Source organism: Aedes albopictus, chromosome 3, assembly GCF_035046485.1.
Source record: "Aedes albopictus strain Foshan chromosome 3, AalbF5, whole genome shotgun sequence".
Taxonomy (NCBI): Eukaryota; Metazoa; Arthropoda; class Insecta; order Diptera; family Culicidae; genus Aedes; species Aedes albopictus.
In genome coordinates, this window is record NC_085138.1 from 321,249,203 (window position 1) to 321,271,518 (window position 22,316).

At 40.0% G+C, this 22,316-nt stretch overlaps 1 long non-coding RNA gene across 1 annotated transcript; it reads left to right on the top strand.

Annotated features, from left to right (window-relative positions):
- Positions 1-18,652: 18,652 nt before the first annotated feature.
- Positions 18,653-20,657, top strand: LOC134284191 (uncharacterized). The gene is made up of 3 exons (XR_009995689.1): positions 18,653-19,369; positions 19,460-19,651; positions 19,727-20,657. It is a non-coding gene; the product is annotated as an uncharacterized LOC134284191 (long non-coding RNA).
- The last annotated feature ends 1,659 nt before the right edge of the window (positions 20,658-22,316 follow it).

Sequence of the window (22,316 nt, forward strand, 5' to 3'; positions counted from 1 at the left end):
ACACTGTGTACTAAAATCGGCAGATTTTACGATTTTGACGTATTTTTTTTTTGCGTGAGCGGTTATTGGAACACATGAAATTAGCTACAGTAGACGTTCGATAACTGCAACATGTTTACGTTTCACTTAGCGAACGAAAATTCGATAACTGCAACGCCTGACAGTGTCAACAAGCCGTCAATTGACGTAAAATGAACGAAAAATTCATTCGACTGTTCATTAGGGCTAACATGGCGCACCATTTTGACGTTTGTCGGTGCGATAACTGCAAATTTGTTGCACTTACCGGACTTGCAGTCAGCGTTGCCAACCTTCCAGATTTATCTGGATTTATCCAGATTTTTGAGGTCTCATTTTGAAAAAATCTGGAAGATCCAGACATTTGTTTTCGGGATTTGTAAGGTTTTTCTCGGAATTTGTAAGGTTTTGTTCGGAATTTGTAGGGTTTTACCCACAATCCAGATTTTTCCAGACAAAACTTCCTAAATCATCCAGATTTTTCAAAAATTGACCTGGCGACCCTGCTTGCAGTTAGAAAGCATTGCAGTTAAACCGTTTGCACCGACCGAACGTCTACTGTACAGCTTTTTTGGGCCCAATAGCCGCTCAAAAAATTTCATTGTTTTGTTTTTAAAATTTCCCGCATAATCACTAACTGTAAATGCAGCGTTTCTCATACTGTTGATGACTATTTGCAATTGCTTTTTCACCATATCTCAAACTATCCGAGATAACAGTAAGATAACCATACCACGTACAGATTTGCCCGTTTGTCAAATGGTAAGCCGCCAAATTACAGTATGTGGAATAGGCGGTTAAGATAGGTTACCATAAAAAATCGCTCATTTTCCCGAACAAATTTTTCGCAATACAGTAAAGAATATGGTCAATATACTATCCAGTTTTTCTGACGATTCATTGCATAGCAAATGGTTGGGGAACAGTTTAACCATATATTTGAAAGAAAACCGAATACAGTATGTATAACTAGTGATTTATAGTTCTTCATAGTAGAATAACTGCATTCCGTATTGCATACACAATGTTATCAAGAGAGAAACAAGAAACGAATTGAATAAGAATTAATGAAACAATTACTTTTATCTTTTATTAAATACACCGTAATAGACTCCATCATTCGATATCTTTCCGATATGCCATGTTGTCTTCTGCTCCAGCTTCAAGCTTGCGCACCGTTGTCAGCAGGATTCTGGAGAAGTCACGGAATTCCCAAAAAGCTGCAGCCGCTGGAGTATAATTGGGGATTGAATCAAAGGAAGCACAATCCACACTTGATTGCCCTAGTGTTGGAAATGCCTACAGAAGAAATATAGTTGATTCTTAGTTCACTGTTCTACTCAAGAAACACCAGAATCCTGCTTGTGGAATAAAATACTTACCATGGGCGGACGATGCACCTCATGCCTCGTTGCAGAACCGTCCGGATGATGTGCGATGTTGTCGTTTTGTTTAAGCGGCCACCTGTAGGTCACTGACGAGGACGGTCGCTACGCTTCCGGGTGGAAACCGTTACCGACTACGAATTGAAAAGATACTATGTAGGTTTTCATTGGGTACACAAAATTTCTCTGTTAGATAAAATACTTACCACTTACAAGTACGTTAACTGCTGCTGCCGGGTCGATTTTTTGGTTTGTTTGAAAATTTTCATTACAGCCAGCCATCAGCCGATTTTCATTGGTTCACAAATACTGATGCATGCAACAGATTGTCATATTGTTAAACATCAGTAACATATAATGAAACGAAAGTGTGTAAGTGTGTTGCACGGTGTGGTGCTCTGTGTCTTGAAACATACACATTAAATAGTTGCACCTTGTATGATGTACATACCTTGCTGAAATAAGTTATTATACACTGCAAAATGGTTGATACCAGATTAGAGTGTTGTTGACATCAAGTTAGAAGCCGCTTTGTGACACAGTCGAGTAAGTTAAAGTACAGAAGCAAGCTACGAGTGGATGGTGTCCGTGTAGTGACCGGAGATTCCGGAAGCATCGGTGTGGCTTCCTAAGGGACCACATCGGGGATCCCACAGTGGCGACGACGGATGGGATGTGGTGAACATTGGTGGACGGGTTCGTGGGGTGTGGAGGTTTACTTTTGCCGACAGTCGTTTGAGTCGTAAGGAAAAGTTTCATACGACAGGATCAATCCTGTTCAATTGAGCCGCCTGCAAGGTGGTACCAATTGGATCGGAACTCTGGAAGATGGAAAAAGAAATTGTGGGGATGATGGAGACAGGAAAATGTTGTTTGTTTGCTAATATGTGACGTGCTGTGGTTATGGAAAGCAATTCCCATGGTGGATGAAGCGAGCAAGGATGCAAGGCTCAGTGCGCATTAGAGATGGGAAATTGCAGTTAAAAAAATCGGTACGATGGCACACGGGAGATAGCTGCACGTCCCAGGGCAGCACTTAGTGCAATGCAGTTTTTGAAACGGTGATATGAAAGATGCGAGAAGCTGGTGCATTGTACAGCGTAGCTCCTGGAGAGCGTATTAGAAATTGATAGTGGTCCCGGAGACCGTAACTATTTGAAGTGGCTAGTACAATGCACAGCAGTGCTCCCGGAGAGCGTTACGAAAAATTGTTGGCTGGTGCAAAGCACAGCATTGCTCTTGGAGAGCGTTTTGAAAAAAAAAACGGATGGTGGTCCCGGAGACCGAAACCATTTGTGGTAGCTGATAGTCAACGCATATTCGTACAGTTTTAGGCTCCCGAAAAACGGGAAAGGTGGACTCCTTATACCGGAAACTCTAGGTACCCTAACGATTTCAGAAACAAATTTCGAAAGATCAGCGAATAGCTTAAATGGTGACTCAGTGATTCAATGAGCAGATTTGATCAATTCAGATTGCATTGTTTACGGGAATACGAACATAGAACAGCAAAAGAGTGTGACAAGATTATGAATGTTTGACGGAGGACGTTGGAACCTGTTGATGTGCTTAAAGATGCAAAATAATATGAGACTAGTATGTAAAATGGTCGAAACGCAAAAGGAGTTTCTGTGGTTGAATGAAATCGGAGGATGGTCTGGTCGAGTAATATATTAGATTGATGATTTTTTCGATTTGATGATGTGGAGTATCTCCACACCTGTCATAAGGTTGATTGATTGATTTGTCTTTATTAGAGAGACTTTCAGCCCTTGGCTGGTTCGTCTCTTTACCTGTCATAAGGTGTCCTGATGCAAAATAAGTCGTATCGAAATGAAAGCAGGCTACGGACACGCCTCAACTGCATTAATTGATAGTATACAAGATGTTTGGGACCGACCGTTTGGCAAGCATGTTCGGCCCATTTTTACAAAATAATTGTTAACAACAATGCCTGTCACTGGCGATGAATGAAGGCTCTCGATTGAAGGTTTTGAAATTGTTTATGTAGCATTAGATTGAGCTGCACGACTTTTCTACGGAAAAAGGATAGAAATGGCCTGAAAGGATAGAAATGGCCAAGCATCGTTGATCAAGATCAGCCCTGTATGTAAAAATAATTAGGAGTATCAAGATGATCTGTATTAGGACAGGTTGTTTGAATAGAGGATATTATATTGGATTGTTTGAATATTGACGCAACCCGCTGGTCGTCAAAATCATTGATGGAAAACCAGGAAACCAACATTTGCCATATAAGTAACGAAATTATGGAAATGTAACAAAGAATAATAAAGTGGTGCATTACATATGCATGAAAGCATTGCTTGGTTTGGCTGGGAACCTGCAGTAAAAGAGATCGGGCCTTGAAGAAGGAACATAATATTTTGTACGAGAATGTGTGCTTTGTATATCTTAGATAGGAAATGACTTGATTCTTCGGAGTTAGAAGAAATACGTAGTAAGGTAAACTCACAGGTATTCACCACAACCATGATGAGGATGACGCGTTCGATGCCTGGTCAGTCCAGAAACGTTTCAAAAAGGAAATATCCTTTGGTATAAAGAATCCTCGTGCCTCCTACACGATATGCACATGTGAAATGGTCATTGGCAGAGAAAGTAATCAGTTAATAATTGTGGAAGTGCTTATAGAACAATAAGCTTAGGAACAGGCTTCGTTCCAGTTGGGACATACCGCCAAGAAGACGACTTAGTTTGAGATCTGGTGTTCATCGAAATACATTTGAATCAGATTCACGATATTTGAAATGAAGCATCGGGAGAATTTGTAAAGTGCTGGTTGTGGAATGGGGTCGGGTTATTATGACCTAGACTGGCAGAATGATTGAGCACTGTGTCAGCAGGGTGAGCATCATCTGATGCATAAAGAAGTTTAAGGAATACTAGGAAAAACTAGTGTTCTAACTTTTAAGAGAAAAAACGAGATGTGGTGCTCTGTGTCTTGAAACATACACATTAAATAGTTGCACCTTGTATGATGTACATACCTTGCTGAAATAAGTTATTATACACTGCAAAATGGTTGATACCAGATTAGAGTGTTGTTGACATCAAGTTAGAAGCCGCTTTGTGACACAGTCGAGTAAGTTAAAGTACAGAAGCAAGCTACGAGTGGATGGTGTCCGTGTAGTGACCGGAGATTCCGGAAGCATCGGTGTGGCTTCCTAAGGGACCACATCGGGGATCCCACACACGGAATAAGCACAAACAGTTTGGAATAAGGTAATTTCATATTGCCACCATTATTTGCGAACTGCCATCTCCATATCATTGAACAATACTTGCACAGTATAATATAATGTTACCACTTGGTGTGTATTGTACATACCATGATTTATAATCGACCGCGTTGAATCTCACATTCTGCGACATAAAAGCAACTATTTGTCATACATTAACAACAACAGATGCAAGACATTTACTGTTTGGAGATTAAGACAAACTGTAAATCACTATGCGGGTTATGTTATCCGGTAAATATTGCATAAAATGGCTTTGCTCTCGTCTAATTTATATTGTCCAAGAATATCAGCACCGAAAAAAGTGTATTTATGCGTGCAAACTTGATTTTTGCAACAGTGAGCGGCTATTGGGTCATGAGCGGCTACTGGTACACTGACGGTACATGGTAAGAGGGGACAATTTATAAAAAAGCGGCGTAAAACATAACAATTTTCAAAAAATATTGCATGCATTTTCAGCGCTATCATACAAAGGCGCCAACTTCTGATGTTTAGTTGGTGGATAGGAGGGGGTGGGGCTGGTATGCACACTTAAATTCAGAAATTGATCTCGGTAAACGGTTTACCGAGAATCCAACAGCTGATATCTCGGTAAAATATTTACTGATTCTCGGTAAAATTTTTACCGAGATTTCGGTAAACCATTACCGAGTCTCGGTGAACTTTGCCGAGATCTCGGTAAAAAGTTGGATTACAGAGATCTCGGCAAAGTTTTAACGACATCTCGGTAAAACTATTACCGAGATTCAGTGAAAATTATTACCGGATTCTCGGCTGTTGGATTCTCGGCAATCCGTTTGCTGAGGTCGGCGATTTAATTTAAGTGTGTGGAGGCGGAGGTTTTCCAAAGCTCTCAAAATGCAACTTTTTTCGGATTTTCAAATGAATGGATTACTGCACGAATTTATACTGGCCTGCTTACTCTCACACGAAATTTGACGTTTGAGAGGTGTCGGCACCGCTCAAACGTCAAATTTTCAGTGGGAGTAAGTAGAAATCCTCTACATAGAGATGAGCGGAAGTTACATACGTCGATTCGGCAACGCTGTTTGTTTTGTTTACAACAGCTGCCAACACTTGCTACAAAGCTAGATGTTCAAACTTTGTGCGTGACTTCGTTGTGGTTCAAGTTGTTTTGTTTACATTTTCTAATTATGGTAGAATTTTTTTTTCAAAATTTTGTTGAAATAGCGGAGCAATCGAAGAAATCTGAAATTCATTGCAAAAGTGTTACGCTAATCATATCGGCAGAAGTGAAGCAAGAAGCAGCAATGGAAGTTTTTTCGACAAGTGCAGCAATAAAAGTGTCGTCATAAGCATGAGCTTTTGAAAGCAGAATTAAGAAATTTATATCTTTTTACTAAACATACATATGCCGCCAATATCTCCATTATCAAAATAAACAATTTTAATTTATTTAGTTCCGATTGCAATACCGTTCAAACGATGCCTTCCTACGAACGATATGCATGTTCATTTGGCTCACACTTTGACAGTTCTCTCTGCACGATTGGCTCACAATGGCCGCCTCCGCAGATCTCTATAATGTAGGATTACTAGTGCAATTTGTTCCCAGTTGACAGCCAGCTTACTCCCCTGGATTTTCCAGCTCAGTAAAATCACAGACAAACAGACGTAACACTTGCGAAATTTCCATCGACCACGCTTTTAACGATCATTTTACATTTTCATAGTTGTGGCTTTCACAACCAGAGGCGCGCGCATCGTTTTTCTATGCGTTTGACGTTTCACACTAGCGCCTTCTGTTGACGATATTGCACAACACAGTGTCGTGCAACTTTTCCACCAGGTGATGGTAGTGTGAACTGGGCGATGGATTTCCATGAAAATCGTTCAAGGTGTTACGTCTGTTTGTCTATGGTAAAATTTTCGATGAGTTCTGTATTTTTTCATCTTTTTACTGAGTTTTCAACAGCAGATTTAACTCGGTACACTCGGTAATCAATATTTACCGTTCATCAGTAACGATATTCACCGTTCATCTGTAATTTTTGACAGTTCATTTGCAGAACCAGAGTATTCAGCAAAAGGGATAACCGAGCGTACCGAGTTAAATCTGCTGTTGAGAACTCAGTTAAAAGGGAAGGTTCATTTATTACGTCCATCGTATTTCAGGATTTATAGACCCCTCCTCCCCCCTTTGTCACGCTATTTTCATATACCCAATACACGTACTGTCACACTTTTCTAGACCCCCCCTGCTTTCACATAACCTCAGGAGTCCCGCAAGGTTCCATCCTGGGTCCGGTGTTATGGAATGTCATGTACGACAAGGTGTTGAGGTTAGAATACCCAGTGGGAGTGGTGATTGTCGGATTTGCCGACGATATTACGCTCGAAGTCTACGGTGAAACGATCGAGGAGGTGAAGTTGACTACCGACCACTCGATCAAGGTTGTGGAGGCGTGGATGCGGTCCAGAAAACTGGAGCTGGCTCACCACAAGACAGAGGTGACGGTTGTTAACAACATGCAGTCGGCGCAGCAGACGGAGATCAGTGTAGGAGAGTGCACTATCCTGTCGAAGCGCTCTGTCAAGCACTTGGGCGTGATGATCGACGATAAGCTTACCTTCGGTAGCCACGTCGATTATGCCTGTAAAAGAGCCTCCACAGCTATTGCGGCACTGTCCCGGATGATGTCCAATAGCTCAGCGGTGTACGCCAGTAAGCGCAAGCTTCTGGCTAATGTTGCTACGTCCATACTTAGGTATGGCGGCCCGGCGTGGGGTACCGCGCTAAGTACTGAATGCTACCGACGGAAGCTGGAAAGTACTTACAGGCTTATGTGTCTGAGGGTTGCAAGCGCGTGCCGTACCGTGTCACACGACGCTCTCTGTGTCATTACTGGTATGGTGCCCATCAGCATTCTTATCAGTGAGGACATGGAGTGCTTCGAAATGCGCGGCACAAGAGGCATACGCAAGACTGTCAGGATGGCCTTTATGGTCAAATGGCAGCGCGCGTGGGACAGTTCCACCAAAGGAAGGTGGACCCATAGGTTGATACCGAGGGTAGATAGTTGGATTAATAGGCGCCATGGGGAAGTTACATTCCACCTGACACAGGTCCTTACAGGTCATGGTTGCTTCCGACAGTACCCAGGTAACCACTAAGCACTGTCGTAAGCGGTCTAAAGGTCATTCAGCAGCTTCTCCGTGTCATTAGGCTCTGTATGTCATTTTCAAATGCTCACAGGCATTATAAATTGTAAGCACTAAAATAAGCCGTATATTAGTATATTACGCTACACTGTAGTGCTTATAAACCCAGAGCCTGTGAGCCGAATTAGAAGCCTGACAGTGCTGTTAAAAGGCTTGGCGTACATGACGTTTATATCAATCAGAGTTGATTCGAAGCAAAACAAAACTGAACCGTCGGAGAACAATGAAATATCATCGGAACTTTTGTACGATAGATTGGGTGTTGGATGATTATCGTCATCTCGATATCAAATTAATGTACAGCTGGTTCCTCAATTATCTATTACGAATGCATCAGATATTTACCTGTGCAGCTGTAATCGGTTTACCCGAGCTATTACCTACAGATGAATATCAAAAGTAGTCGACGAGCCGCATTTTATTTCTCCTGTTATGAAACCTCGTCAACCTTCCGAACGAGCTTCCAAACTTCCCTAGCTGCATCTCCCGCAGAACCGCCATCCATAAAATCATTTCCCCGACCATTTCATACCAAGATTTCATACATTTCGTATGCGGCCACTTTGTTCCCGATTCCACATCCGACCATCGGTTCATTCTAAACATTTCGGTTCGGAACATCAATGCTGTCCCACCCGAATAAAAAATACAGTAGAAAAACCGAACGTTATATTGTAACAGTACTATTTAAAACCATATTTTTACAATAGACACCACTGTAAAAATAAAAATACAAAAACAATAAGATGTAATGTAGGATACCATACCGTGAATTGTAAATAAGATTTTTACAATATATTATACAGGTTGTTAAGTATCGTAACAATATAAAAAAATATTTTTCTCCATATATATTTTTTTGCAAAACCATACATTTTATTGTTAACAAATTGTTCAAAATACTGATACGTGGGTTTAAATATACCGTACATTGTATGGTACATGAATGATTTCAAACAATAAAATGTACCGTAAATAAATTGTTTTTAATTGTAATTTCACTACTGGTTATACATTTAATCAAATGGTTTTGGAATGGTTCTCTTTTGTTATGTTGAATTGTTTTACATTACATAAACCATATATTGTTATATTATCTTGCATTTTCCTCCTGTTAATGGCATTTTAAGCTTATTATATTTATTAGAATGCGCTTTGGGAATTCCCAGAGCGTTTTGGATAACCCTTCATATATAGGATCGCCCACGTCTAAGTCTGAGTAGTCTCTGATTGCATTATCAGTTGAAGCTTAGGCTCCCATTCCCCACCAGCCAGATAACCGGGTTTCGCAAACTAAGCATTATTTGTGGCAACACTTTGAGCGGCATGATGGAACTATGCCGAGCGCGCTAAGTGTTATTAGACCACTAATGTAGTTGCATGAAGTGGGTGACGAGGTACATAAGTATCATTACAGCGTGCTTAACCGTTATTGCAATATTGAGGCACCAGTTTGACTAAAGTTTGAAATACATAACAACTCATGAGATAACTGTCAAGTTCGATTCAAATATAAGTTAGGTTAAAAAGTGAACCCGCAGACGAACCTATATTAAAAGTCATTTTAGTGTTCAGTCCAGTCCATATGTTAAAGATGGCTCTACGTCAAAGATAAAGTTTGTCAACCGCATTTGATTCGATTGTGGTCGAAGGCAAATTCACATGAGAGAAGAGGAGAAAATTCCCCTAAATGCAAATACAGAAAGAATAGTGTTGAAGTGTTGAACTCATCTACTGATTTACGGTACCGTAAACCGGGGTCAAATTGATCTCCGGGTCGAAATTGATCAGACGTTTTTCCGTTAGATAAAGTATGTTTTAAATAGTTTTCTCACATGTATCGTGTAGTATAGGATTACTACATCACGATACTTGGAAGGAAACTATGTAAAGTATGCTTGATCTAACTGAAAAACGTTTGATCAATTTCGACCCGGAGATCAATTTGACCCCGGTTTACGGTAATCTGACCTGCATCTTTCCGGGTTGGCCTACATTGCATTCGTATTTCTCTCATCGCACTCTACACACCTAGCCCGCCCTCGAGCCCGCCATATCTCTTGGACCCCTGCTTGGACCTGCAGTTCTTAGGACATCTGGTTTACCACTGATTTAAACATGTTATTGGCATTAACCCTTTGGAGCCGGAGGGGTCATATATGACCCCAGCGATGAAACCGAGCATAACAAACGTGTTCGACACCAGCGAGGTTGCGTCAACAGCGGCGAAAAAAATCGATTCCAAAAGGTTAAATTGATGTTTCAACTTATTCACTTTTTTTTTCTTTCCTTTCCTTTGCATCAAAAAAGTCACAAACATCAACAAAACAAAGCACGGAAAAAATCTTAAACTGAATAAATCTGGTGTTCGATTTGAATAGGTCGAATCTGCATAGGAATCACAGCAAACATACGATCTATTCAAATCGACCACCAGAAATAATTAAAAATTCATGGAAAAATAATGTTTCGGAAAAGTGAATGGTTCAAACGTAAGAAAAACAGTATAATATATTGTTACATAAAAATCCAATGTAAATGTATAGTATAGCGAACCATTTCATTACAATACACTTTATTGTAGCTGGTACACTGTATGGTGCAGGAATGGTTTTCACCATACACCCTATGGTTAGTTTTTATCCGGGCAACTTGTTGCTCCTTTTCCTCAAATACGGTGCTGAGCTAACCGATCTCACGCTGCATGAATGGAGCAGATGGAAAATGTGACGAAATAAACTTGAAAATAGCAAGCCCGAAGATTATCAGTTCGAATCTGGATGAGCGGGATGAGCAGGTCGTAAAAATCGAAGAAAAAATAGGCTTCGATAGAAAGGCATCCGGAGCAAAACATAAAGAAGACAAATAACTTTTTTTTCTTTTTCCTTAACCCACTTTTGACAGCTCTTTCACCAGAGACTCGGTACGCAGATTGAAGCTGGCCGTATATCAGCCGAATATTTCGCCAAAAGTAGCTTTTTAGCAGATCTATTATAGGATGTAATTCTGAAAAGCTCTGTTAGCATTGTTCTTCATATGAATATAGAACCAGCTTGGTGCCAATTTTTACGGCTTAGTGGTTACTTGGGTATCTACACCGTTTCGGGCATGCGGATTCTCCCGAATGCCCAGTGTGCAATGGTTTAGAGGAAACGGCGGAACACGTTTTGTTCGTGTGCCCGCGTTTTCGCACAATGCGTGACCGCATGCTTGCCACATGCTTGCCAACTTGGTCCAGAGAATGTGTACACTGAGAAAATTCCAAACTTAAACATTATAAGGCTACTTTTTATGTAATTTATAAGACATTGCCGTCGTTATTTTTAATTGTGTGGATATAATTGTCATTGAAACCTGTTTAGCTTTTATGAGGTACCTCATGAGGCTTATGTACCCTGTCAATCACATTTATATTTGGTCAAACATAACAGATATAATTTCTCTGCTATAGTAAAAAAATATATGGGACCACATATACTTTTTAAGTTTGGCGAGTCAGTTTCCAACCGCCATCAAGACGGCCAAGATGGGCGTCATCATTAGACTTCCGAACGAAAATCTTTGTCTTTTCATCGATTCAGCTGTGGAATTGTAAAGGTAAGCTTGCGTCCTCGCTTGCATATTAATGAAAAATATATTGTTTTACTGCGGTTTATTTTAGGGTCGTTCAAAATTGACCGAAAGCTTCCGCGCCACAAAGCCACCGAAGCAACAACAGAAGTTTTCACCTGCACCCTCCAGCGAAATCCTATGGATTTGGTCAGCGCAATGGGCTCCGGTGGCCGGGAAACGACCGGCAGGATCCGACTTTGGACACTCATCCACAGGAAGCTGATGCCCCTATCCAAGAAGCTGAAGAAAATTACACTATCCGGTCCGCAAGAATGATAAAGTGCGAGTCGTAAGGTGCACCGTAAGAAGCTATCCAGCGCGAGAAGGTGAACGGAACGAACAGGTCGGTGGGGACCCGCCCAAGTGCTGGATCGTGACGCTGAAATGGATGGAAAAGGAGCTCAAGTGGATCGTGGACCGACGTGCTGGCGTGCGCCGCTGCTTCCGCCATGGAAACAAGCTCTCGTAAACTCCCGGACTAATAATTTCGGCTGGCCTCCGCCGAAGAGTTGATTACAAATAGAGAAATGTGCGTGTTTCGAGAAATAAATTGTAAATAAAATATGACAATTTTATGAACAAAACAATCAAAAGCTAATTTTTATAAAATGAAATATAATTTTTATTAAGAATCGTTACAAAATTTTTATGAGAAATTATAATATAGAAGTCATAAGCCTCACCAGGGTGGCCACCGAACCGGGAAAAACGGGAAAACCGGGAAAAAGACGGGAATTCGGGACGACCGGGAAAAAAGCGGGAAAAGCCGGGAATTTGAGATGATTACCGGGAAAATTGTTGTTAAAAGTAATTTAATGAGCCTATTTGAATGTCTACACCTCATCTGCAAAATCAAAGCCAAACCCAAATACTCCTGGGATAATTCCACGAAATCCCAAGGAATTCGCCTGTGCAATCACTGGAATTTCCTTAAAACAGAACTTGGGATTCTCCAAGAAGTTTCTTCTAGAATTCCTCTAGCCTCTAGGTTTTTGTACCGCTAGATTACCTCTTGGAATTCGATGATTTTTTTTCGAGGAAAGAGTTTCTTACATCTGAGATTTTTTCAAAAGTTTCTTTTTGGATTCTTTCCGAAATTCCATCAGGAATCTTAATAGATTAGAAAATCATAACCTAGATTCATCAAGATTTTCTTGCCACAATTATAATAGAAGTAGGGAGCTCCAATCTTAAAAATTCCCGTAGGAAATTCTTCTCAGATTATTTTTTTAAATCTCTCCCGAAAATCTTTCCTCTTCTTTCTGGAGCTCCCTCTGGGGTTTCCCTAGAATTTTTCTCTGGAATTCCTCCTAAAGCATTTTTTAACAATCGGGAGTTATTTCTGGGGTTTTTACAAAGCTTTTTCTGGCATTTTTTCAGGAAATCATTCTGTGACTCATCCATCTCCACGAGTTCTTTGCAGGATTCCTGCAGGAGATCTTTTTTAGAACTTGTGCGCAGCAGGAGTTCCTTCTGAAACTTTGATTTTGAAAACTTCCAAGAGATTTTGCTGAATTTTATCTTTATTTTATATTTGGTTTTGGGATTTCTCCAGTGATTCTTATTGCGTTTCCTTCAAGAGTTTTTCTTGGGTACCCTCCAGAAGTTTGTTCTAGGAAATCTCCAGGAGTTGCGTATGAAAGCCCTCCAGGAGTTGCCTTTGGGCATCCTCCAGAAGTTCCTCCTGCAAATCATCCAGGAGTTCCTTCTGGGAGCCCTCCTGGGATTTCTTACAAAAACTTTACGGTAGCTATTTCTGGAAATACTCCTGAATCCTGAACATCAAACTACTGCAGGATTTTTTTTTTCGAGAAATCTTCCATTGCTCCAATGAGAAAGCTTCTAGACATATGGGAGCTTCTTTTGGGAATCCTTCAGGAGTTCTAGGAGATATCCCTAGACCTAGATCGAATTCATGATCCCAGACCAAAATTCAATTCCCTAATTGCCAATAGACTAAAATCCTAAATTTCCTAAAGTAACCACTTCCAGAATAAATCCATTTTGCAAGTGCATTTTTACATGTTACTTATTATCCATATGAAACGAAAATTGGGCGATACTTACTAAAAAAATGTGCACTTTGAAAACCGGGAAAAGTTTAGTAATGGTACCGGGAAAACTGGGAAAAAGACGGGAATTTCAAAACAGAAATTTAGTGGCCACCCTGCCTCACACATAAATTTTATTGGTCAGGGTAAATAAATTTTATAAGATTTCAAACATAATTTTTATAGCTGCTGATGATTATAAAAAGTATGTTTGGCTCCTTTATGTTTTATAAGTGAATTCAAATTGCAAAAAATTATGTAGTTTGAAACATAAAAGGTATACGGAAAATCGCCTCAGTGTAGGAATGAGATTAGCTGGAATGCCGTTTCAACGGCTATCACCCATATCGTCTGGGAGCTACAGAGGAGGTGGCGCGTGGACTCGGAGAATGGCTAGTCCAGATGCAGTACAAGAGGTGGTCCAGGGGTTCGAAGTCGGCTTCGTAGGTCATACCGGTGCCCTGCGGTCGAGATCGACCCTTACAGCGATTAAGTGGCCGCGGAGAGGAAGTCCCGGTAGCGGTGCTGTCATAGACTAAAGTCCGGTACCCAATAAATATTCATAACCGTGTATTTTTTTCCGTGTAAATTGCCTTTTGTGTAAATTTTATTGAGCGTGTTACACTGATCTGACAGCTCTGACAGTAAGGGACTAAACATAAATTACGTAAAGTGAGTACCGAGGATTGTTCACGATCTGCGAACTTGACTGCGGAAAAAATTGCGACCATGACGCCGCTGGTGCTGTCGTGGCGTCGGTCTACTGGGTTGGATCCGAGCCCGCGGTTGGAAAGGGGTCCCCGGCAAGGGTCGGGGTAGGTGAGATCCTGCTGTCTGCAACCTACGGGTGCATCTGATAGAGCCTGAAGGGTAGTGATACCCTTCCTTACGGGCAGGTCAGATCGGGTTGCACGTGGGCATCAGTTCTTGATGTCCGCTCAGCAGTAGGGCGCGGGCGGGGTTGACCCTGCCCGCCTTCCGAGGACAAAGGAAGTGGCGAGGACCACTCGGGAAACTGGCTAAGCGCCAGCACGCTACCGTGATGGACTCTCCAGAGCGAGTCATCGATGTTCGTTGCTGCTAGGCTACGGCAGCTAACCTTGAGGGTGCGATATGCACTAGCCCCTCTCTGAAACAATACCTTCTTGGTGGTTCCGGAGAGACGTAGGGTTTGGCGACCATAGGAATGTGTTTTAGTGGGTCGAGGAGAGAGTAGTCCTGGCTTCTACCGGCATTGTAGAAGACTACCCTAACCTTCCTGTTAGGGTGTCTGATGAGCAGATTTATCCCCCTATGGTTTAGAAGAAGAAGAAAAAAAAAAAGACCCCCCCTCCCCCAAATCTTGGACGTCCCCAAAGATGGGGAAAATACCGAGCTGATCTTAGTGTGTGTATAAGTTACGCACAAGGTTACGCACCAGAGAAAATAGGTAGAGAAGCGAATAGTGTGAAGCCAAAAATACCTTATCGAGCCGTCAAACTGGTATCCTTATGAACAATAAATATCAACAAACCTTGACGATTGCCGCAAAAGTGAAGATAAGTATTGCACTCATTTCAAACAAATTTTCACCAAAGTTTCCAAATATTATGTTTCCAATTCAAAACCGAATTAGCGACATTTTTTTCTTTTACTTGCGCTGCTTTTGCCTTGCGTTAAACACAATGTCGGAAGTGGGGCGCTGTATTGTACACCTGGTAAATATTCTATAGGTAAATCCAACGGAAGCTAACGATCCCTCCGCATCTGGTGGCAAGAATGAGAACTTTATGAAAAACGTGGCTCCTCCAAAATTTCACATGGCGCAGCATAGGCAAAGTGCACTTTTTTTCACTTTTTCATATCGAATTCCGCATCGTATGGAAACAAATGAGCACTTTTTGGAAAGAAAATTTAATTCTTTTTCAGGTGCGCTAAGATCCGGTAGGTACTTACGAACAATTTATGTGATTAATTTGAGGAGCTCTTGCTATGCCTCCGGTGGGTGATCTTCCGGATTTTTTGTTAGCTGGCCAATCCGGTATCTGTCGACGTGGGCATCAAGAATGATGATAATGGAAGCCATTGCAAATGGAAAATAGCAACTTCTAGAGCAAAAAATGAGTAAAATTTGACGACAAAAAATTTACTTTTTTATGTAAACAAACGATTTTCTCCTTATCTCACCAAGCGCCTCTACAATTGGGGGTAATTCTGATCAGCCTATAGGTGAATTCAGATGACCCCCAATTGTAGAGGCGCTAAGTGAGATAAGGTGAAAATCGTTTGTTTACATTAAAAATTCAATTTTTCGTTTTCAAAATTAACTCATATTTTGCCTTGGTGGTTGCTATTTTCCATTGGTAATGGCTTCTATTATCATCAATCTCGAAGCCCACGGCGACAGATACCGGATTGACCAGCTAACAAAAAATCCGGAAGATTGCCCGCCGGAGGCATAGCAAGAGCTCCTCAAATTAATCACATAAGTTGTTCGTAAGTACCTACCGGATCTGAGCGCATCTGAAAGAGAATTAGATTTTCTTTTCAAAAAGTGCTCGTTTGTTTCTCTACGATGCGGAATTCGATATGAAAAAGTGAAAAAAGTGCAGTTTGCCTATGCTGCGCAATGGCAAATTTTGGCGAAGCCCCTCTTTTCATAGGTTTCTCATTCCTGCCACCAGATGCGGAGGGATCGTTAGCTTCCGTTGGAGTTGCCTATACAGCACCCCACTTCCGACATAGTGTATAACGCAAGGCAAACGCAGCGGAAGTAAAAGAAAAAATGTCGCTAATTCGGTTTTGAACTGGAAACACAATATTATGGACAACAGTGCAAACAACATTGATTTGTTGAATTAATGAAAATTGTTCCATTTTGGAACATCAGTTTGACAACACTAGTTTACAAAATAAAACGAAAGTCGTGAACTTCTGTCAACGACCATAATTTTTGAAGTACAATTAAGCGCTGATTTCGAAACCGCGCTTCAAAAAATTTTAAGTAGAGCAGTTTTTAAGTTTAGACTCAATATCGAGTTTCACAATTTTTTAAAATATGGAATTTACTAAAATTCAAATATCTTGCGTTTTGTTCAATCAATTTCAAATCTTTTTCCATAAATTAAAAGCTTAATACAATACCATTCGATCATCTGAATGCAGGTTTTGCGTCAGATTGATGAAATTCAAGATATGCGAGTTATTGGCACGATCTCCTCAAATTTTAGCAAAATTTCCAAAAAATATTTGAGAATTTTTTTTTTTTTTTTCAATAAGAAAAAACAATCTAAAAATTCTTTCTCAACGTTTAACTGACATATCATATGTAGGCGAGTTACAGTAAAAAAATCAGCTAAATCGTAGTATTGATTACGGAGAATGAGATGTGTGAAGTGAGCTACTTTGCTTAAAAATAGAATAAAAATCGATTTCAAATCATTAACGTTGTATGGAAAGTCGAAAAAATTTCCGCTCTACTGTAATTTTTTTCCTTTCCGTTTTCGAACTCAGGGCATGATTTTACACCAAAAATGATCATCAGCTTACCGAGTTCAAAAATGCTGTAAACTACACTGGGAAAAAAATCTTCATTCCTTCTATGTGTCCGGGACATGGATTTTTGCAATGGGGGTAGACAAATGTTTTCCATTAGTGCGACTCATACAATTGATGAGGCACCATACAGCAGCGACTCATACAATTTAGAGCACATACTATTCATATGATATTTTGCCTGCGTAATCGGGTATTAGTTGCATATACTTTGGATGTGGTTTCGCAAATGGATATTTGCCATTAAGTATGAGGCAATTTTCCTGAGTGTAGTGTAATTCACAACAACAGTACACTGAAATAAATTTTGTTGTTGTTTCCACCGAATCCATGGTAAAATTAAGAACTGTACCAACAATTTTCAAACGAATGCAAAATTCTGTTAATTGTAATGAAACATTGTCAATATTACCATGCGTGAAGTATCATTGACTAAAAACATTCTTGATGTTACTATTTTGACATTGTATTTTTGACCATGTTTGTCTAAGACGCGCAATATTCAAGTCTACATGGTCGAAATTACAATGCCCAAATAGTAGAACCAAGAATGTTTTTAGTCAACAGTAATACACACATGGTAATATTGACAATGTTTCAGTACAATTAACAGAATTTTGCATTCGGTTGAAAATTGTTGGTACAGTTCTTAATTCTACCATGGATTCGGTGGAAACGACAACAAAATTTATTTCAGTGTATTAAAAGTTTTCAAATGCGGTATGCGCGATAGGCATTACTATCCTAGGGCATTACCTTCGATGGGTGGATTAATCTGCTTTGCGACAGTTGCCAGCATCCGGGCAATGAAATCAAAACAGAAAAAGTGTTGCCGTTCAGGCGGCTGTTCACTCTTCGCTTCTCTACCTATTTTCTCTGTTACGCACTAGTCTTAAATTGGGTTTTTAAATTAAGAAAAATGTATTATTTTTTTGATTTTATACGAAAGAGCACCTTTTTCTGAACCACCATGATTTTTTTCAGATTTTTAGAACTTCATTTTGGTACCTAAAATCGATTTCGAAGAAATTTTTCGAAATCACCTTTTGACAGCTGGCCAACTGCTTGACAGCTCCGCCCAGTACAAAATGCGACGAGGGGTGATTCGACAAATCGCTCCCATACAAACTTCAAACTGTTTTTTAAATAGGTTCCCGGGCACCAAAATTCATGAAAATTTGGATTTCGGCTCAGTTTTGCATGCAGATTCTGAATATGGAATTATTTCAACACCGCTAAAGAAGCCAATTGGCTTCTTTAGTGGTGTTGAGATAATTCCATATTCACAACCTACATGCCAAACTGAGCCGAAATCCAAATTTTCATGAACTTTGGTACCCGGGAACCTATTTAAAAATCGATTTAAAGTTTGTATGAGAGCGATTTGTCGAATCACCCCTCGTCGCATTTCGTACTGGGCGGAGCTGTCAAGCAGTTGCCCAGCTGTCAAAAGGTGATTTCAAAAAATCTTTTTGTAATTGAATTTAGGTATCAAAATAAAAATTTAAAAATCTGAAAAAAATCATACTGGCTTATAAAAAGGTGCTCTTTCGAATAAAATCAAAAAATCAATATATCAAGAGCAAATTTTCAATACGTCCTAAGTAACAAAATAAACAAAAATGAGATTTTTGCATATTTTAATACCTTATAACCTGCTTTATGCTGTGTAGCGAAATCACAACTCAATAGTAGCTAAGAACTTTTGAAATTTAATAAATCAAACTGACCGAAGTAACAAAATGAGCACTTTTCAGATGTGTCGTTTTGTCGGTACAATGACTAATGTAACGCACGTAACTCACAACTGACGTAAGTGCGCTGTCAAAACGACTTAAGTAACAAAATCAGGTAAACATAACACAAAAGTGTTTACGTCGACATTAATATAACGGGACATCATCGCCGAAACATAATACCGGAGGAAGCATTCAGCTTAGAGAGTGGTATCAAGATATTTCCAGCTTGAAAAGCGGACTTCCTGCAATAACTCGGATCGTGATTCAAAGTATTCCTTCGGTGCAAGTTAAACCTAAAGAATTGGTTCGTCCAAGAGTTCGCCGTCTTTTAGTTATCGTTTTGGCACTGGTAAATACAGAGGGCGAGATCTGGATATCACTAGTTATCTAGCTCGTCCAGTCCAGAGATAAATATCACCTGCCGTCAGTTTGTAAGTGGAGCAGCGGTATTTCTGAAACCTCCTCGGCTGCAGCACCATTCGCCGCCGGAATTCAAATACTACAGCAAGCACTAAAGCACTGATTGACTCCCACAACTCTGCTGTATAATAATCTGGACAGTGTTTCCTCGGTGCAGTAAGGTAAGTCGTTTGACCAACTCTTTGCGTTGATCATTACTCATCCACAAAAATAAAATCTCAAAGTGTTTTTGTATTCGTCTGCTTCCACAGACCACCCGAAGCGGTGATTCCATCGGTTCGTCATCAACAGCTGCAACGGCGGCCCTGGTAATTCATTTTCCTCAGTATTTTCAACGTCGTTGTACATTGTACACAGAACTAGGAATGCATAAGTTATCCCAGGACGGACGAAAGTAAGCTGATAGAACAAATAGCGTGTCAAAAGTTGAAGTAGCAATGAAGGTGAGCACATTCAGTTTTTTCTCGGGCCAGGAGAATCCCCTTTGTTGAATAAGATTAATGAGAACGAATTTTCAGGAAAACCTATGGACCAGTCAGCGAAATCGATTGTTCCTGTTGAACCCGCTACTGCAGCACGAAGAAACCTATCTGACCTCGACGAGTTGCCCAGCAAATGGTGCTACAGCAGCAAGTGATTCTGCATCAGCAGCGAAAACACGGCGCAGATTTTAGCCGATCTGTAGCAGACCTAATGACAGCAGTTCCACCAGCAGCATCAGCTCGTATCACACCACCAGCAGCAGTAATACCAGGAAGGCCATCTGACCAAGTCCAGCGGCATTTGCAAACCCGGGCTCAATCAATATTACAGGTAGTCCCGAGGGGGATAACCCGTAAAAGATGTCAACTGTAATAGCGGCTCTGGCATCGCATTTTTCTCCCCTGGTCTCCTCGTCGCTGTACACAGAGCTACGGATGCATGGTCAAACCGGGTCAAGTCGGGTGTAAACTGGTTATACAGGACAAAACTATGTTGAAGCAGCAGCAGCTATTTCTCGTCGTCATCACCAAATTATAGGGTAGGACAGAGCAAGATGAGCTACCCTTAGTTTTAATACTAATGCGATTAGTTTTGGCAAAACCAACGTTAGCAACCTAATTAGTATTCCTGATAAAAGTTAGTCATGGGTGCGCTTCTAGTACTACAAATAATTCTTAGGGTTCTCATCTGGCTCTGCTCTATCCTAATCCAGATAGGTAATTTTCCATTAAAGTTATAAATAAAGAAAAAAATAACTTCAGATGCTTTTTATTAATACTTGCCTATTCACGTTCCAATTTATAGAAAGTGCTCATTTAAAAAGTAGACATGCTCTCAACACAGGTTGAGCGCAGCACATGTCCTCTCAGGTTGCAAGGTGACGCATTACATGCCGATTTAATTGAAGCCACATTCCTATTTTCCACATTTTCTTAAATATTCAGACAAGACTCAATGAGAACATATGCCTACACGAAAAGAAAATTCCTTATCGAATATATAAGAAAATGTTATACTTTTTTGCCATTTCGTTCTCCTCATAAATCTCATCTGGGAGTGTAATATTAAGCATAACACACAACTTATAAAATTTATAAGTTTAACTTTTGAATGTCATTCAGTATTTTTAATAATATGTATTAGAAGTGTTATGGTATGTATGCGTCAAACCTAATGAATTCTATTGCCGAATATTTTGATTGTAGGATACTTAATAATTCAACTTCATGTTGAAAAATAAAATAAAACAAAAATAAGGTTTAGACTTGAAACAATCAGTTATTATTTAATTCGATCTTTCAAATCACAATTACAATGTTCACCTAACAAAGCTGCGAAACAAACCTGAATCGGTTCCACGACCCTCCCTAAGCAGTTCCGCACTGGAATAATCTCCCCGTAGCATTGCACTGTCCTTGCTTCCACAGGAGCCGCATTTCCACTTCCACCGGATCCCAGAGCTACGCATCCTTACGCTACGTGATTCTTTTTCGTCCTCTGGCGTTCATTTATGACCGGCTGAAGGCTGAGCGGCTCTCGAGAAGGCAGCTTCTCTAGCTGCGAGTGAATCAATATCTCCCAAAGCAAGGAATTCGAATAAAAGCTCCGGCTGCGATGGTTGGGAACTTTCTTGGGATGGGACCATCTTCCAGGAAGTAAAGATGGCTATTTCCGGGGATACCCTGTCGAAAATAAAGGTGAGTTAGCAGAAGCATGAGGACATGAAGATAATTTATATGTAAAACCTACCGTGATCTTCAAGCGCTTGCTTTTTGCACAATTTACTCTGCCACAATAAAAACATGGAAAACACATTTTTCTGATCATGCCGAGACAAAGCAATAATCATAATTGATTCCTCCGTTGAAATTTCGGCGGCAACGTTTGTTTGTATTGGAGTAAATTTTCAAAGCACGATCTTATGCAATGTATTAGTTAAAACTTATACTTTTTCACCATAACACAAAACTTATACAGGGTATAAGAAAATGTTTTAGCTTTCAATAGGTTTTGAAATAAACATAATTAAACCATGTTATGAAATCCATTACAACGTATCAAATGAAAAATATTATTCACAACTTATGTATTAAATTATTAAATTTCTTTTCGTGTACGTTAAAATAGGGTCCTAAAATTAAAGACGAAATCTCGCTTATATTGAATAATACGATCAAGCATGGTATTCTAATCGGAATTGTATTTTACTCGAACTTGAAAAACAAAGGAATAATGAGAAAATTCGAAATAAGAAAAATGGTAAATAGTTCTACTTTGACATTTGAGGTCAACCTTGTGTGACTGAGCTCGACATTTTTCGCACTGGGATTTCAAAAATGTTCCTATCTGACATACACGGTGAAAAAAAATCACTCAAAGTATGTGTTATAAGCTAGGGACGAGACAAAATGCTAAAAAAATAAAAATTATATATTTTCAACTACGGTTAATAAAAACGTCAAAAAATGAGTAAATATGTACTCTTGAACCATATATTGTGGTTTAAAACAAGAATCCCGATAGGACTTTAGGAGCCTATTGTAATCTCTAGATGAATCCCTGGAAGAAATTCTAGAGAAATACCTGCAGGAATTCATGGAAAAAAACCTAGAAGAATGCCTGAGA